This window comes from Ranitomeya variabilis, chromosome 2 (assembly GCF_051348905.1).
Source record: "Ranitomeya variabilis isolate aRanVar5 chromosome 2, aRanVar5.hap1, whole genome shotgun sequence".
NCBI classification, from domain to species: domain Eukaryota; kingdom Metazoa; phylum Chordata; class Amphibia; order Anura; family Dendrobatidae; genus Ranitomeya; species Ranitomeya variabilis.
Window position 1 is genome coordinate 707930025 of NC_135233.1, and position 15017 is coordinate 707945041.

Consider the following 15017-nt stretch of genomic DNA (forward strand, 5'->3'; position numbering starts at 1 on the left):
AATGACGTCATATCATCGCGCACCTGCAGTGTCCTGGGCAGACTGCAGCCACCAGGAGCAGCGCGGGCAAAAGGAAAGGTGAGGAGAGTTTTTTTTTTTCTTTTTAACCGGACTGTGGGGCCATTATCGGGGGGGGGGGGGGGGGGATGAGATGTGGGCTGTGCTCTATATACCACTGTGCGGGCTCTGCTGTATATACCCCTGTGGGGACTCTGCTGTATATATCCCTGTGCGGGCTCTGCTGTATATATCCCTGTGCGGGCTCTGCTGTATATATCCCTGTGCGGGCTCTGCTGTATATATCCCTGTGCGGGCTGTGCTGCATATACCCCTGTGCGGGCTCTGCTGTATATATCCCTGTGCGGGCTGTGCTGTATATATCCCTGTGCGGGCTGTGCTGTATATATCCCTGTGCTGGCTGTGCTGGATATACCCCTGTGCGGGCTCTGCTGTATATACCCCTGTGCTGGCTGTGCTCTATATACCCCTGTGCTGGCTGTGCTGCATATACCCCTGTGCTGGCTGTGCTCTATATACCCCTGTGCTGGCTGTGCTCTATATACCCCTGTGCTGGCTGTGCTGCATATACCCCTGTGCGGGCTCTGCTGTATATACCCCTGTGCGGGCTGTGCTCTATATACCCCTGTGCTGGCTGTGCTCTATATACCCCTGTGCTGGCTGTGCTGCATATATCCCTGTGCGGGCTCTGCTGTATATACCCCTGTGCGGGCTCTGCTGTATATACCCCTGTGCGGGCTGTGCTGTATATATCCCTGTGCGGGCTGTGCTCTATATACCCCTGTGCGGGCTGTGCTGTATATACCCCTGTGCGGGCTCTGCTGTATATACCACTGTGCGGGCTGTGCTCTATATACCCCTGTGCTGGCTGTGCTCTATATACCCCTGTGCTGGCTGTGCTCTATATACCCCTGTGCTGGCTGTGCTCTATATACCCCTGTGCTGGCTGTGCTGCATATACCCCTGTGCGGGCTCTGCTGTATATACCCCTGTGTGGGCTGTGCTCTATATACCCCTGTGCTGGCTGTGCTCTATATACCCCTGTGCTGGCTGTGCTGCATATATCCCTGTGCGGGCTCTGCTGTATATACCCCTGTGCGGGCTCTGCTGTATATACCCCTGTGCGGGCTGTGCTGTATATATCCCTGTGCGGGCTGTGCTCTATATACCCCTGTGCGGGCTGTGCTGTATATACCCCTGTGCGGGCTCTGCTGTATATACCACTGTGCGGGCTGTGCTGTATATATCCCTGTGCGGGCTGTGCTGTATATATCCCTGTGCGGGCTCTGCTGTATATATCCCTGTGCGGGCTGTGCTCTATATACCCCTGTGCGGGCTGTGCTGTATATATCCCTGTGCGGGCTGTGCTCTATATACCCCTGTGCTGGCTGTGCTGCATATACCCCTGTGCGGGCTCTGCTGTATATACCACTGTGCGGGCTGTGCTGGATATACCACTGTGCGGGCTGTGCTGGATATACCACTGTGCGGGCTGTGCTGGATATACCACTGTGCGGGCTGTGCTGGATATACCACTGTGCGGTCTGTGCTGGATATACCACTGTGTGGGCTGTGCTGGCACCCAACACCATGTTGCAGTGCAGGAGATTCCTGCAACAGTCCGAGGCGTATCTAGGGGAAGGGGGTGGGGGGCCCCATTTGGAAGTTCGCACCGGGGCCCATAACTTTGTAGTTACGCCACTGCCTCTAGATGTAGAAGTAGGAGAATTAAGTGATTTTTCGCAAAACCTGAAAACGTCAAAAAATCTAATACCCGGCCAAGCCAAAAATGGCTGATTTTCAGCCAAATTTTTTTTTTACACAAATGAAACACGCACTATACCCCCTCTTTGGGAACTCTTTTGGGATGCTTTCCAACATAGTTTTAACCCTCTAGATGTAGAAGTAGGAGAATTAAGTGATTTTTTGCAAAACCTGAAAACGTCAAAAAATCTAGTACCCGGCCAAGCCAAAAATGGCTGATTTTCAGCCAAAATTTTTTTTTCCACAAATCAAACGTGCACTATACCCCCTCTTTGGGAACTCTTTTGGGATGCTTTCCAACATAGTTTTAACCCTCTAGATGTAGAAGTAGGAGAATTAAGTGATTTTTCGCAAAACTTGAAAACGTCAAAAAATCTAATACCCGGCCAAGCCAAAAATGGCTGATTTTCAGCCAAAATTTTTTTTTCCACAAATCAAACACGCACTATACCCCCTCTTTGGGAACTCTTTTGGGATGCTTTTCAACATAGTTTTAACCCTCTAGATGTAGAAGTAGGAGAATTAAGTGATTTTTCGCAAAACCTGAAAACGTCAAAAAATCTAATACCCGGCCAAGCCAAAAATGGCTGATTTTCAGCCAAAATTTTTTTTTCCAAAAATCAAACACGCACTATACCCCCTCTTTGGGAACTCTTTTGGGATGCTTTCCAACATAGTTTTAACCCTCTAGATGTAGAAGTAGGAGAATTAAGTGATTTTTCGCAAAACCTGAAAACGTCAAAAAATCTAATACCCGGCCAAGCCAAAAATGGCTGATTTTCAGCCAAAAATGTTTTTTCCACAAATCAAACGTGCACTATACCCCCTCTTTGGGAACTCTTTTGGGATGCTTTCCAACATAGTTTTAACCCTCTAGATGTAGAAGTAGGAGAATTAAGTGATTTTTCACAAAACCTAAAAACGTCAAAAAATCTAATACCCGGCCAAGCCAAAAATGGCTGATTTTCAGCCAAATTTTTTTTTTACACAAATGAAACACGCACTATACCCCCTCTTTGGGAACTCTTTTGGGATGCTTTCCAACATAGTTTTAACCCTCTAGATGTAGAAGTAGGAGAATTAAGTGATTTTTTGCAAAACCTGAAAACGTCAAAAAATCTAATACCCGGCCAAGCCAAAAATGGCTGATTTTCAGCCAAATTTTTTTTTTCCACAAATCAAACGTGCACTATACCCCCTCTTTGGGAACTCTTTTGGGATGCTTTCCAACATAGTTTTAACCCTCTAGATGTAGAAGTAGGAGAATTAAGTGATTTTTTGCAAAACCTGAAAACGTCAAAAAATCTAATACCCGGCCAAGCCAAAAATGGCTGATTTTCAGCCAAAATTTTTTTTTCCACAAATCAAACGTGCACTATACCCCCTCTTTGGGAACTCTTTTGGGATGCTTTCCAACATAGTTTTAACCCTCTAGATGTAGAAGTAGGAGAATTAAGTGACTTTTCGCAAAACCTAAAAACGTCAACAAATCTAATACCCGGCTAAGCCAAAAATGGCTTATTTTCAGCCCAAATTTTTTTTTTCCAGAAATCAAACACGCACTAAACCCTCTCTTTGGGAACTCTCTTGGGATGCTTTCCAACATAGTTTTAACCCTCTAGATGTAGAAGTAGGAGAATTAAGTAATTTTTTGCAAAACCTGAAAACGTCAAAAAATCTAATACCCGGCCAAGCCAAAAATGGCTGATTTTCAGCCAAATTTTTTTTTTACACAAATGAAACACGAACTATACCCCCTCTTTGGGAACTCTTTTGGGATGCTTTCCAACATAGTTTTAACCCTCTAGATGTAGAAGTAGGAGAATTAAGTGATTTTTTGCAAAACCTGAAAACGTCAAAAAATCTAATACCCGGCCAAGCCAAAAATGGCTGATTTTCAGCCAAAATTTTTTTTCCACAAATCAAACGTGCACTATACCCCCTCTTTGGGAACTCTTTTGGGATGCTTTCCAACATAGTTTTAACCCTCTAGATGTAGAAGTAGGAGAATTAAGTGATTTTTTGCAAAACCTGAAAACGTCAAAAAATCTAATACCCGGCCAAGCCAAAAATGGCTGATTTTCAGCCAAAAATTTTTTTTCCACAAATCAAACGTGCACTATACCCCCTCTTTGGGAACTCTTTTGGGATGCTTTCCAACATAGTTTTAACCCTCTAGATGTAGAAGTAGGAGAATTAAGTGATTTTTTGCAAAACCTGAAAACGTCAAAAAATCTAATACCCGGCCAAGCCAAAAATGGCTGATTTTCAGCCAAAATTTTTTTTTCCACAAATCAAACGTGCACTATACCCCCTCTTTGGGAACTCTTTTGGGATGCTTTCCAACATAGTTTTAACCCTCTAGATGTAGAAGTAGGAGAATTAAGTGATTTTTCGCAAAACTTGAAAACGTCAAAAAATCGAATACCCGGCCAAGCCAAAAATGGCTGATTTTCAGCCAAAATTTTTTTTTCCACAAATCAAACACGCACTATACCCCCTCTTTGGGAACTCTTTTGGGATGCTTTCCAACATAGTTTTAACCCTCTAGATGTAGAAGTAGGAGAATTAAGTGATTTTTAGCAAAGCCTGAAAACGTCAAAAAATCTAATACCCGGCCAAGCCAAAAATGGCTGATTTTCAGCCAAAATTTTTTTTCCCACAAATCAAACGTGCACTATACCCCCTCTTTGGGAACTCTTTTGGGATGCTTTCCAACATAGTTTTAACCCTCTAGATGTAGAAGTAGGAGAATTAAGTGATTTTTTGCAAAACCTGAATACGTCAAAAAATCTAATACCCGGCCAAGCCAAAAATGGCTGATGTTCAGCCAAAATTTTTTTTTTACACAAATCAAACACGCCCTATACCCCCTCTTTGGGAACTCTTTTGGGATGCTTTCCAACATAGTTTTAACCCTCTAGATGTATAAGTAGGAGAATTAAGTGATTTTTTGCAAAACCTAAAAACGTCAAAAAATCTAATACCCGGCCAAGCCAAAAATGGCTGATTTTCAGCCAAAAATTTTTTTTCCACAAATCAAACACGCACTATACCCCCTCTTTGGGAACTCCTTTGGGATGCTTTCCAACATAGTTTTAACCCTCTAGATGTAGAAGTAGGAGAATTAAGTGATTTTTCGCAAAACTTGAAAACGTCAAAAAATCTAATACCCGGCCAAGCCAAAAATGGCTGATTTTCAGCCAAAAATTTTTTTTCCACAAATCAAACACGCACTATACCCCCTCTTTGGGAACTCTTTTGGGATGCTTTTCAACATAGTTTTAACCCTCTAGATGTAGAAGTAGGAGAATTAAGTGATTTTTCGCAAAACCTGAAAACGTCAAAAAATCTAATACCCGGCCAAGACAAAAATGGCTGATTTTCAGCCAAAATTTTTTTTTCCAAAAATCAAACACGCACTATACCCCCTCTTTGGGAACTCTTTTGGGATGCTTTCCAACATAGTTTTAACCCTCTAGATGTAGAAGTAGGAGAATTAAGTGATTTTTCGCAAAACCTGAAAACGTCAAAAAATCTAATACCCGGCCAAGCCAAAAATGGCTGATTTTCAGCCAAAAATGTTTTTTCCACAAATCAAACGTGCACTATACCCCCTCTTTGGGAACTCTTTTGGGATGCTTTCCAACATAGTTTTAACCCTCTAGATGTAGAAGTAGGAGAATTAAGTGATTTTTCACAAAACCTAAAAACGTCAAAAAATCTAATACCCGGCCAAGCCAAAAATGGCTGATTTTCAGCCAAATTTTTTTTTTACACAAATGAAACACGCACTATACCCCCTCTTTGGGAACTCTTTTGGGATGCTTTCCAACATAGTTTTAACCCTCTAGATGTAGAAGTAGGAGAATTAAGTGATTTTTTGCAAAACCTGAAAACGTCAAAAAATCTAATACCCGGCCAAGCCAAAAATGGCTGATTTTCAGCCAAAATTTTTTTTTCCACAAATCAAACGTGCACTATACCCCCTCTTTGGGAACTCTTTTGGGATGCTTTCCAACATAGTTTTAACCCTCTAGATGTAGAAGTAGGAGAATTAAGTGATTTTTCGCAAAACTTGAAAACGTCAAAAAATCTAATACCCGGCCAAGCCAAAAATGGCTGATTTTCAGCCAAAATTTTTTTTTCCACAAATCAAACACGCACTATACCCCCTCTTTGGGAACTCTTTTGGGATGCTTTTCAACATAGTTTTAACCCTCTAGATGTAGAAGTAGGAGAATTAAGTGATTTTTCGCAAAACCTGAAAACGTCAAAAAATCTAATACCCGGCCAAGCCAAAAATGGCTGATTTTCAGCCAAAATTTTTTTTTCCAAAAATCAAACACGCACTATACCCCCTCTTTGGGAACTCTTTTGGGATGCTTTCCAACATAGTTTTAACCCTCTAGATGTAGAAGTAGGAGAATTAAGTGATTTTTCGCAAAACCTGAAAACGTCAAAAAATCTAATACCCGGCCAAGCCAAAAATGGCTGATTTTCAGCCAAAAATGTTTTTTCCACAAATCAAACGTGCACTATACCCCCTCTTTGGGAACTCTTTTGGGATGCTTTCCAACATAGTTTTAACCCTCTAGATGTAGAAGTAGGAGAATTAAGTGATTTTTCACAAAACCTAAAAACGTCAAAAAATCTAATACCCGGCCAAGCCAAAAATGGCTGATTTTCAGCCAAATTTTTTTTTTACACAAATGAAACACGCACTATACCCCCTCTTTGGGAACTCTTTTGGGATGCTTTCCAACATAGTTTTAACCCTCTAGATGTAGAAGTAGGAGAATTAAGTGATTTTTTGCAAAACCTGAAAACGTCAAAAAATCTAATACCCGGCCAAGCCAAAAATGGCTGATTTTCAGCCAAAATTTTTTTTTCCACAAATCAAACGTGCACTATACCCCCTCTTTGGGAACTCTTTTGGGATGCTTTCCAACATAGTTTTAACCCTCTAGATGTAGAAGTAGGAGAATTAAGTGATTTTTTGCAAAACCTGAAAACGTCAAAAAATCTAATACCCGGCCAAGCCAAAAATGGCTGATTTTCAGCCAAAATTTTTTTTCCACAAATCAAACGTGCACTATACCCCCTCTTTGGGAACTCTTTTGGGATGCTTTCCAACATAGTTTTAACCCTCTAGATGTAGAAGTAGGAGAATTAAGTGACTTTTCGCAAAACCTAAAAACGTCAACAAATCTAATACCCGGCCAAGCCAAAAATGGCTTATTTTCAGCCCAAATTTTTTTTTTCCAGAAATCAAACACGCACTAAACCCTCTCTTTGGGAACTCTCTTGGGATGCTTTCCAACATAGTTTTAACCCTCTAGATGTAGAAGTAGGAGAATTAAGTAATTTTTTGCAAAACCTGAAAACGTCAAAAAATCTAATACCCGGCCAAGCCAAAAATGGCTGATTTTCAGCCAAATTTTTTTTTTACACAAATGAAACACGCACTATACCCCCTCTTTGGGAACTCTTTTGGGATGCTTTCCAACATAGTTTTAACCCTCTAGATGTAGAAGTAGGAGAATTAAGTGATTTTTTGCAAAACCTGAAAACGTCAAAAAATCTAATACCCGGCCAAGCCAAAAATGGCTGATTTTCAGCCAAAATTTTTTTTCCACAAATCAAACGTGCACTATACCCCCTCTTTGGGAACTCTTTTGGGATGCTTTCCAACATAGTTTTAACCCTCTAGATGTAGAAGTAGGAGAATTAAGTGATTTTTTGCAAAACCTGAAAACGTCAAAAAATCTAATACCCGGCCAAGCCAAAAATGACTGATTTTCAGCCAAAAATTTTTTTTCCACAAATCAAACGTGCACTATACCCCCTCTTTGGGAACTCTTTTGGGATGCTTTCCAACATAGTTTTAACCCTCTAGATGTAGAAGTAGGAGAATTAAGTGATTTTTTGCAAAACCTGAAAACGTCAAAAAATCTAATACCCGGCCAAGCCAAAAATGGCTGATTTTCAGCCAAAATTTTTTTTTCCACAAATCAAACGTGCACTATACCCCCTCTTTGGGAACTCTTTTGGGATGCTTTCCAACATAGTTTTAACCCTCTAGATGTAGAAGTAGGAGAATTAAGTGATTTTTCGCAAAACTTGAAAACGTCAAAAAATCTAATACCCGGCCAAGCCAAAAATGGCTGATTTTCAGCCAAAATTTTTTTTTCCACAAATCAAACACGCACTATACCCCCTCTTTGGGAACTCTTTTGGGATGCTTTCCAACATAGTTTTAACCCTCTAGATGTAGAAGTAGGAGAATTAAGTGATTTTTAGCAAAGCCTGAAAACGTCAAAAAATCTAATACCCGGCCAAGCCAAAAATGGCTGATTTTCAGCCAAAATTTTTTTTCCCACAAATCAAACGTGCACTATACCCCCTCTTTGGGAACTCTTTTGGGATGCTTTCCAACATAGTTTTAACCCTCTAGATGTAGAAGTAGGAGAATTAAGTGATTTTTTGCAAAACCTGAATACGTCAAAAAATCTAATACCCGGCCAAGCCAAAAATGGCTGATGTTCAGCCAAAATTTTTTTTTTACACAAATCAAACACGCCCTATACCCCCTCTTTGGGAACTCTTTTGGGATGCTTTCCAACATAGTTTTAACCCTCTAGATGTAGAAGTAGGAGAATTAAGTGATTTTTCGCAAAACTTGAAAACGTCAAAAAATCTAATACCCGGCCAAGCCAAAAATGGCTGATTTTCAGCCAAAATTTTTTTTTCCACAAATCAAACACGCACTATACCCCCTCTTTGGGAACTCTTTTGGGATGCTTTTCAACATAGTTTTAACCCTCTAGATGTAGAAGTAGGAGAATTAAGTGATTTTTCGCAAAACCTGAAAACGTCAAAAAATCTAATACCCGGCCAAGCCAAAAATGGCTGATTTTCAGCCAAAAATTTTTTTTCCAAAAATCAAACACGCACTATACCCCCTCTTTGGGAACTCTTTTGGGATGCTTTCCAACATAGTTTTAACCCTCTAGATGTAGAAGTAGGAGAATTAAGTGATTTTTCGCAAAACCTGAAAACGTCAAAAAATCTAATACCCGGCCAAGCCAAAAATGGCTGATTTTCAGCCAAAAATGTTTTTTCCACAAATCAAACGTGCACTATACCCCCTCTTTGGGAACTCTTTTGGGATGCTTTCCAACATAGTTTTAACCCTCTAGATGTAGAAGTAGGAGAATTAAGTGATTTTTCACAAAACCTAAAAACGTCAAAAAATCTAATACCCGGCCAAGCCAAAAATGGCTGATTTTCAGCCAAATTTTTTTTTTACACAAATGAAACACGCACTATACCCCCTCTTTGGGAACTCTTTTGGGATGCTTTCCAACATAGTTTTAACCCTCTAGATGTAGAAGTAGGAGAATTAAGTGATTTTTTGCAAAACCTGAAAACGTCAAAAAATCTAATACCCGGCCAAGCCAAAAATGGCTGATTTTCAGCCAAATTTTTTTTTTCCACAAATCAAACGTGCACTATACCCCCTCTTTGGGAACTCTTTTGGGATGCTTTCCAACATAGTTTTAACCCTCTAGATGTAGAAGTAGGAGAATTAAGTGACTTTTCGCAAAACCTAAAAACGTCAACAAATCTAATACCCGGCCAAGCCAAAAATGGCTTATCTTCAGCCCAAATTTTTTTTTTCCAGAAATCAAACACGCACTAAACCCTCTCTTTGGGAACTCTCTTGGGATGCTTTCCAACATAGTTTTAACCCTCTAGATGTAGAAGTAGGAGAATTAAGTAATTTTTTGCAAAACCTGAAAACGTCAAAAAATCTAATACCCGGCCAAGCCAAAAATGGCTGATTTTCAGCCAAATTTTTTTTTTACACAAATGAAACACGCACTATACCCCCTCTTTGGGAACTCTTTTGGGATGCTTTCCAACATAGTTTTAACCCTCTAGATGTAGAAGTAGGAGAATTAAGTGATTTTTTGCAAAACCTGAAAACGTCAAAAAATCTAATACCCGGCCAAGCTAAAAATGGCTGATTTTCAGCCAAAAATTTTTTTTCCACAAATCAAACGTGCACTATACCCCCTCTTTGGGAACTCTTTTGGGATGCTTTCCAACATAGTTTTAACCCTCTAGATGTAGAAGTAGGAGAATTAAGTGATTTTTTGCAAAACCTGAAAACGTCAAAAAATCTAATACCCGGCCAAGCCAAAAATGGCTGATTTTCAGCCAAAATTTTTTTTTCCACAAATCAAACGTGCACTATACCCCCTCTTTGGGAACTCTTTTGGGATGCTTTCCAACATAGTTTTAACCCTCTAGATGTAGAAGTAGGAGAATTAAGTGATTTTTCGCAAAACTTGAAAACGTCAAAAAATCTAATACCCGGCCAAGCCAAAAATGGCTGATTTTCAGGCAAAATTTTTTTTTCCACAAATCAAACACGCACTATACCCCCTCTTTGGGAACTCTTTTGGGATGCTTTTCAACATAGTTTTAACCCTCTAGATGTAGAAGTAGGAGAATTAAGTGATTTTTCGCAAAACCTGAAAACGTCAAAAAATCTAATACCCGGCCAAGCCAAAAATGGCTGATTTTCAGCCAAAATTTTTTTTTCCAAAAATCAAACACGCACTATACCCCCTCTTTGGGAACTCTTTTGGGATGCTTTCCAACATAGTTTTAACCCTCTAGATGTAGAAGTAGGAGAATTAAGTGATTTTTCGCAAAACCTGAAAACGTCAAAAAATCTAATACCCGGCCAAGCCAAAAATGGCTGATTTTCAGCCAAAAATGTTTTTTCCACAAATCAAACGTGCACTATACCCCCTCTTTGGGAACTCTTTTGGGATGCTTTCCAACATAGTTTTAACCCTCTAGATGTAGAAGTAGGAGAATTAAGTGATTTTTCACAAAACCTAAAAACGTCAAAAAATCTAATACCCGGCCAAGCCAAAAATGGCTGATTTTCAGCCAAATTTTTTTTTTACACAAATGAAACACGCACTATACCCCCTCTTTGGGAACTCTTTTGGGATGCTTTCCAACATAGTTTTAACCCTCTAGATGTAGAAGTAGGAGAATTAAGTGATTTTTTGCAAAACCTGAAAACGTCAAAAAATCTAATACCCGGCCAAGCCAAAAATGGCTGATTTTCAGCCAAAATTTTTTTTTCCACAAATCAAACGTGCACTATACCCCCTCTTTGGGAACTCTTTTGGGATGCTTTCCAACATAGTTTTAACCCTCTAGATGTAGAAGTAGGAGAATTAAGTGATTTTTCGCAAAACTTGAAAACGTCAAAAAATCTAATACCCGGCCAAGCCAAAAATGGCTGATTTTCAGCCAAAATTTTTTTTTCCACAAATCAAACACGCACTATACCCCCTCTTTGGGAACTCTTTTGGGATGCTTTTCAACATAGTTTTAACCCTCTAGATGTAGAAGTAGGAGAATTAAGTGATTTTTCGCAAAACCTGAAAACGTCAAAAAATCTAATACCCGGCCAAGCCAAAAATGGCTGATTTTCAGCCAAAATTTTTTTTTCCAAAAATCAAACACGCACTATACCCCCTCTTTGGGAACTCTTTTGGGATGCTTTCCAACATAGTTTTAACCCTCTAGATGTAGAAGTAGGAGAATTAAGTGATTTTTCGCAAAACCTGAAAACGTCAAAAAATCTAATACCCGGCCAAGCCAAAAATGGCTGATTTTCAGCCAAAAATGTTTTTTCCACAAATCAAACGTGCACTATACCCCCTCTTTGGGAACTCTTTTGGGATGCTTTCCAACATAGTTTTAACCCTCTAGATGTAGAAGTAGGAGAATTAAGTGATTTTTCACAAAACCTAAAAACGTCAAAAAATCTAATACCCGGCCAAGCCAAAAATGGCTGATTTTCAGCCAAATTTTTTTTTTACACAAATGAAACACGCACTATACCCCCTCTTTGGGAACTCTTTTGGGATGCTTTCCAACATAGTTTTAACCCTCTAGATGTAGAAGTAGGAGAATTAAGTGATTTTTTGCAAAACCTGAAAACGTCAAAAAATCTAATACCCGGCCAAGCCAAAAATGGCTGATTTTCAGCCAAAATTTTTTTTTCCACAAATCAAACGTGCACTATACCCCCTCTTTGGGAACTCTTTTGGGATGCTTTCCAACATAGTTTTAACCCTCTAGATGTAGAAGTAGGAGAATTAAGTGATTTTTTGCAAAACCTGAAAACGTCAAAAAATCTAATACCCGGCCAAGCCAAAAATGGCTGATTTTCAGCCAAAATTTTTTTTTCCACAAATCAAACGTGCACTATACCCCCTCTTTGGGAACTCTTTTGGGATGCTTTCCAACATAGTTTTAACCCTCTAGATGTAGAAGTAGGAGAATTAAGTGACTTTTCGCAAAACCTAAAAACGTCAACAAATCTAATACCCGGCCAAGCCAAAAATGGCTTATTTTCAGCCCAAATTTTTTTTTTCCAGAAATCAAACACGCACTAAACCCTCTCTTTGGGAACTCTCTTGGGATGCTTTCCAACATAGTTTTAACCCTCTAGATGTAGAAGTAGGAGAATTAAGTAATTTTTTGCAAAACCTGAAAACGTCAAAAAATCTAATACCCGGCCAAGCCAAAAATGGCTGATTTTCAGCCAAATTTTTTTTTTACACAAATGAAACACGCACTATACCCCCTCTTTGGGAACTCTTTTGGGATGCTTTCCAACATAGTTTTAACCCTCTAGATGTAGAAGTAGGAGAATTAAGTGATTTTTCAAAAAACCTGAAAACGTCAAAAAATCTAATACCCGGCCAAGCCAAAAATGGCTGATTTTCAGCCAAAATTTTTTTTCCACAAATCAAACGTGCACTATACCCCCTCTTTGGGAACTCTTTTGGGATGCTTTCCAACATAGTTTTAACCCTCTAGATGTAGAAGTAGGAGAATTAAGTGATTTTTTGCAAAACCTGAAAACGTCAAAAAATCTAATACCCGGCCAAGCCAAAAATGGCTGATTTTCAGCCAAATTTTTTTTTTACACAAATGAAACACGCACTATACCCCCTCTTTGGGAACTCTTTTGGGATGCTTTCCAACATAGTTTTAACCCTCTAGATGTAGAAGTAGGAGAATTAAGTGATTTTTTGCAAAACCTGAAAACGTCAAAAAATCTAATACCCGGCCAAGCCAAAAATGGCTGATTTTCAGCCAAAATTTTTTTTCCACAAATCAAACGTGCACTATACCCCCTCTTTGGGAACTCTTTTGGGATGCTTTCCAACATAGTTTTAACCCTCTAGATGTAGAAGTAGGAGAATTAAGTGATTTTTTGCAAAACCTGAAAACGTCAAAAAATCTAATACCCGGCCAAGCCAAAAATGGCTGATTTTCAGCCAAAAAATTTTTTTCCACAAATCAAACGTGCACTATACCCCCTCTTTGGGAACTCTTTTGGGATGCTTTCCAACATAGTTTTAACCCTCTAGATGTAGAAGTAGGAGAATTAAGTGATTTTTTGCAAAACCTGAAAACGTCAAAAAATCTAATACCCGGCCAAGCCAAAAATGGCTGATTTTCAGCCAAAATTTTTTTTTCCACAAATCAAACGTGCACTATACCCCCTCTTTGGGAACTCTTTTGGGATGCTTTCCAACATAGTTTTAACCCTCTAGATGTAGAAGTAGGAGAATTAAGTGATTTTTCGCAAAACTTGAAAACGTCAAAAAATCTAATACCCGGCCAAGCCAAAAATGGCTGATTTTCAGCCAAAATTTTTTTTCCCACAAATCAAACGTGCACTATACCCCCTCTTTGGGAACTCTTTTGGGATGCTTTCCAACATAGTTTTAACCCTCTAGATGTAGAAGTAGGAGAATTAAGTGATTTTTTGCAAAACCTGAATACGTCAAAAAATCTAATACCCGGCCAAGCCAAAAATGGCTGATGTTCAGCCAAAATTTTTTTTTTACACAAATCAAACACGCCCTATACCCCCTCTTTGGGAACTCTTTTGGGATGCTTTCCAACATAGTTTTAACCCTCTAGATGTATAAGTAGGAGAATTAAGTGATTTTTTGCAAAACCTAAAAACGTCAAAAAATCTAATACCCGGCCAAGCCAAAAATGGCTGATTTTCAGCCAAAAATTTTTTTTCCACAAATCAAACACGCACTATACCCCCTCTTTGGGAACTCCTTTGGGATGCTTTCCAACATAGTTTTAACCCTCTAGATGTAGAAGTAGGAGAATTAAGTGATTTTTCGCAAAACCTGAAAACGTCAAAAAATCTAATACCCGGCCAAGCCAAAAATGGCTGATTTTCAGCCAAAATTTTTTTTTCCACAAATCAAACGTGCACTATACCCCCTCTTTGGGAACTCTTTTGGGATGCTTTCCAACATAGTTTTAACCCTCTAGATGTGGAAGTAGGAGAATTAAGTGATTTTTCGCAAAACCTGAAAGCGTCACAAAATCTAATACCCGGCCAAGCCAAAAATGGCTGATTTTCAGCCAAAAATTTTTTTCCACAAATCAAACGTGCACTATACCCCCTCTTTGGGAACTCTTTTGGGATGCTTTCCAACATAGTTTTAACCCTCTAGATGTAGAAGTAGGAGAATTAAGTGATTTTTCGCAAAACTTGAAAACGTCAAAAAATCTAATACCCGGCCAAGCCAAAAATGGCTGATTTTCAGCCAAAATTTTTTTTTCCACAAATCAAACACGCACTATACCCCCTCTTTGGGAACTCTTTTGGGATGCTTTTCAACATAGTTTTAACCCTCTAGATGTAGAAGTAGGAGAATTAAGTGATTTTTCGCAAAACCTGAAAACGTCAAAAAATCTAATACCCGGCCAAGCCAAAAATGGCTGATTTTCAGCCAAAAATTTTTTTTCCAAAAATCAAACACGCACTATACCCCCTCTTTGGGAACTCTTTTGGGATGCTTTCCAACATAGTTTTAACCCTCTAGATGTAGAAGTAGGAGAATTAAGTGATTTTTCGCAAAACCTGAAAACGTCAAAAAATCTAATACCCGGCCAAGCCAAAAATGGCTGATTTTCAGCCAAAAATGTTTTTTCCACAAATCAAACGTGCACTATACCCCCTCTTTGGGAACTCTTTTGGGATGCTTTCCAACATAGTTTTAACCCTCTAGATGTAGAAGTAGGAGAATTAAGTGATTTTTCACAAAACCTAAAAACGTCAAAAAATCTAATACCCGGCCAAGCCAAAATTG